The following is a 5029-nucleotide window of genomic DNA, read 5'->3' as shown; positions in this document are numbered from 1 at the left end:
ATGTTAGAGTCCAAAGAGTCTTCAGAGAGTATCCAACCCAAACTCCCAGTCCTACTTTATACTTGTAAGTGGTCCTTGAACAATGCCAAGTCAGTCTGTGGGACAGGTCTGTGGGAGGGTTTCTCTCTGGAATTCTTTCGTAAAGCAATATTGGTCCTAATTCTGTTGCTTGGAGCAAAATATAAGATATTCTCTTTTTTATGTAAAGGCCTCCGAATCCTTGAGGATAATCATCATGTTTCCACTCAGTGTCCTGTTCTCAGTTCTGGTCTGTTTCGTCACCCTCTTTTCTTATGGTATGATTTCTGGATCCCTCAGGTCCTAAGTGACATCTGCTCAACACACTCCGGTAGACTGGTGTTTTAAAAATGTGGTGCCCAGAACTGAACACGATATTCCAGGTGTTCTGTGGGTCATGTTCCATGACCCAAACAATACAATTCTCTTTTAAGAGCCCACTCTGATATTGAGCTCAAGCCCAACTTTCTTCCTCATGAAGTGGTATCAAGTTGTGTCCCTCCTGCTATCCTGTGCTTATTTTTAATATTGAATTTATGCTTATCTATATTTAATTTCTCCTTGATGCTTCCAGTCTTGGTTGTATCTTGATTCTGGCATCTTTTGTACTTGCTGTTCTGCTTAATTTTGTGTCATTCTCAAATGTGACAAACAGCTCTCCTATATATGTTTACCAAAGTCATGGATAACAATTTTGAATAAGAGATGGACAAGTCTGAGGTTTGCACATGCCACTAAGGACCTTGCTCCAGATGGAAACAGATCCACTGAATGGCACTTTTGCATTCTGTTCTGTTGTTTGTTTTTTGTGTTTTGAAGTAGGCTCTGCACCCGACATGGGACTTGAACTCAAGACCCTGAGATCAAGAGTTAAACATGCTCTACCGAATGAGCCAGCTAGGCACCCTTGCATTCTGTTCTTACCCACTTCCAACGATGAATAATCTTTATATGTCTCACAACTAGCACAGTGCCTGGCACAGTGTGACTTAACTGTTTGCTGCATGAATGGTATCCACTGTATTTCTCCACTACAACACACAAGAATAGACATTTTATATATGTCTTGCTAAATGGAATATAAATTCTGTCTGCATTGGCTTCTCTAATGTATTAATATAGTAGCCCATGTAAAAGGAAGTGAATTTGTTTGGAGTAACTAATTCAGAGTTGCATTTTTCCCCATCCAGGACCTCGACCTTGGCATAGCATACCTGCCATAGTTGGAAGCTCAGCCTTATTTGGAGGTTGACTACTCTGCTGATTAAGTACTAGTCTTCAGTTTTCTCTGCTATCCTCCAGGAGCGGAGAGCCTTTCTGTGTGATACCTGGGAAGTGCTTTGCTTTCATATGTCATTTTCAATTGCCTGTTATTTGCTCTCAGCCATTTATTATCTTTTCCTAAATGTCCATGGAGCTTACAATAACCACTCAATTCCATTGGCTATAAAGTTACTATTTGCCTCATTTACCTCAAAAGCCTGATACTTTGCTCCAGCTCTTATATACCCTTCCACTGGTATCACATTCCAATTCACCAAAACCGGAGGCTTTAACAATTAGACCTCCATGTTGTGTCACGGGCTATTTGTGCCCCACCTACCACCAACTAGGCTGTAAATGACCCAGCTTCAAAACTGATCTTACAATCTGTGCTACCAGACTTCTTCTGGTACCAGCTTCTCCAGGAAGCAGACTGAGACAGAATTCACCATGCAGGATGTTTGTTAGGGAGTGCCCTTATGATCAACACCTGTGGAAGGTAGGGAAGGAAGTAAGACTGGGAGGAGGGAGAGGTCAAGATGGAGCTAAAAGGGTCAGAGGTCTCCCACCTCTGGCAAAAATAGCTAGGCCTTTTTGACCCTCCTCCATCAGTTATTGGATGTGCCCCACCCCCCCCACCTCATCCCCGCCCCCCCCCCACAAAAGGTCAAGCCCTTGGGCCAAATGGCTGTCTGCAGCTAAGGCAGTCTCTGAAGAGGCTATCAACCAAAGTCTATCCCCTAGCAGCCCTCCCAAAACCTAGGACAAGTTCTTCCTTGTCACCATGGGAGTCACTATCAAGATTATGCAATTAGGTAAGATTCTTTTATTAATCATTTAATAGTTAAGAACTTTTGCATGCCTGTTAGATGTTAGTGCTCCCAAAACTGATCTATAGATTCAACACAATCCCAATCAAAATTGCAGTAGACTTTTTCTTTAGAGAGAAAAACAAGACTTTATACAGTTAATTTTAAATATTTAAAGGTAACTACACAAAGAATAATAAAAAGGAATATAACTTCCAAACAAGTGGAAAAGTAAAAAAAAAAAAAAAATTTAAAACAAAAACCAAACAAACCCTGGACCAACCCAAAAGAAGGTAGGAAAAGAGATGACACAAAATTAAATGGTAAAAATAAGTTCAAATATATTCCAATATGTGTAAATATTTGTTAAAAAAACAGCAATTTTCAGATTGGATTGTAAAAAAAAAATTCAGCTATTTATGTCTTCAAGAAACAACTTAAAGCATAAACATACAGAAAGCTAATGGAAAAATTGTACCAGGGGAATTTTTATTTATTAAGAATTATTTTTATTTTTATTTTTAATGTTTATTTATTTCTGAGAGACAGAGAGAGACAGAGCACAAGCTGGGGAGGGTCATAGAGAAAGGAAGACACAGAATCCAAAATAGGCTCCAGGCTCTGAGCTGTCATCACAGAGCCCGACACGGGGCTCAAACCCATGAACAGCAAGATCATGACCTGAGCTGAAGTCGGTCACTGAGCCACCCAGGTGCCCCCGGAAATTTTAAATAAAAGAAAGCTGGTATAGTAAGAATTATATCTGGAAAAAAAATACATTTTAAGATAAAGAATATTTCATGAATAAAAAGTATATTATAGAAATAACATAATAATAATACAAAGATAAATTATTTAATAATATGAACAGTTTATTCAGGAAGATATGAAAAAATCTGCTTGCTTAATGATAATATAAACAATTTACTCAATGAAAATATGAAAATTTTAATCACTGATGTTACCACTCATTTTCTGGGAAAGTGTCACAATCCTGTACCTACATATGCACCTATAGCAGCACTGCATATAAGCAAAACGTGACAAATGTACCACGTGAAACTGGGAAGATAATTAATCCATCACTTACAAGTTGCTAACATTGAGCAGCCTAAAAGTTAGTCTGATAATGGAGATTTGAACCACATAATGAGCAAACTTGACCCAATGGACAGAGCTTACACCATGCATGTGAAAGACAGAGACATACTCTTTTTGTGGACAAAAAAGGACTATTTAGAACTGGGCCCTAACATAAATCTTAATAAATGCCAAATAACTGACATAACACTGATCCTTTTCTCTCACTACACTCAAATAAAATTAGAAATCAATAATAAATTGAAATCTGATTTCCTAAAGTCTAAGAGAAACGTTTAACTATGCTCAGTATTATGATTCCACAAATGACTTTATGACTTTCTCTTGAGGTTTTTATAATTTATTTCCCCATCACCAACCAAAGTCTTCTTGGCCAGAATTAAATCTAGCATAGCAGCTTCCTTGTTGTTTACTCCTTTTAAGAGATAAAATTGTAGGTAAGGAAGGCCAAAATTTTATCACATGTTCTGCTTTCAGTTGAATAATAAATACTTTTAACACATGTCTACATGGTTAAAACATTTGACTGCTATTACATCAGTTTAATAATGTGTATTAAGAAAATATTATTGGGGCACCTGGGTGACTCAGCTGGTTGAGCTACCGACTCTTTATTTTGGCTCAGGTCATGATCCCAGGGTCGTGGGATCGAGCCCTGAGTAGGGCTCCACATTGAGCATGGAACCTGCTTATGATTCTCTCTCTCTCTCTCTCTCTCTCTCTCTCTCTCTCTCTCTCTCTCCCTCTCCCTCTCCCCCTCCTGAGCTTGCATGTGTGCTCTTTCTCTAAAATAAAAAAAGAAAATATTATTTAAAATTAAAATATTTCTCACATGCTCAGTTTGGTCAAGCCATCTGCAATTTGCTCCTGTGACATTATCATCTCCATTTCTGAATTCTTTTCTTTTTCATCCAGATATTCTTTGTTTTGTCCATGCCCTCAGGTTTATGGATTCCCATATAGATGTATACCTTTGCAACTCAAGTCCTACCACCCTAATCTCTACTCTTATCTAAATCTTTTCTTTCAGATTATTTTATTCATTAGAGTATTCCATTTCTTCGTATAAACCGACCATACTTTTTCAGTAATACCCAGAAAAGTGTATGTTTCTAAAAATTTTATTGGAACTGCTAGTTTGCCATATTTGTCTCCATCTTCTGCCCACGGTACACTGATACCACATACAAAAGTTTTTCCTCAGCTTTCTTTCATTTTCTTTTCAACTTCCCACTATGCTTCTTTCCCTAAGGCATCTTAGTGTTTCTCAATATGGTACACTTCTACAGTTTTTTATTTTGATACTTTTTACTCCATTTTTCATCCTGATTTCACTACTTAAGAGCTTTATTTTCTTGAGAAGTACTTAACCTCTTCTGTGCTTCAATTTTCTCATCTATAAAATGAGGAAAATAATAGTACCAATATCTTAAGACTCTGTTAGAATTAAGTAAGTGAATTCATTCAAATCACCGAGGTCAGCATACACAGAACAGCTGTTGTTAAATAGACTTGCTCTTGAGATTTAGGTTAGAATCCTCTTGATTTCTTTGATGCATCTTCTGCCAAATACATTCTTGTAGGGGCTTCTGTGGCATACTCTGTCTCACATTTTGGGTCACAGTTCAGAAAACTCATCCTCTTCTTTTTTTTTTTTAATTTTTTAATATTTATTTATTTTTGACACAGAGAGACAGAGCATGAGTGGGGGAGGGGACAGAGAGAGAGAGAGGGAGACACGGAATCAGAAGCAGGCTCCAGGCTCCGCGCTGTCAGCACAGAGCCCGATGCAGGGCTCGAACTCACAGACCGTGAGATCATGACCTGAGCTGAAGTCT

The sequence above is a fragment of the Felis catus genome, chromosome A1, assembly GCF_018350175.1.
Source record: "Felis catus isolate Fca126 chromosome A1, F.catus_Fca126_mat1.0, whole genome shotgun sequence".
Taxonomy (NCBI): Eukaryota; Metazoa; Chordata; class Mammalia; order Carnivora; family Felidae; genus Felis; species Felis catus.
Note: the sequence above shows the minus strand (reverse complement) of the source record.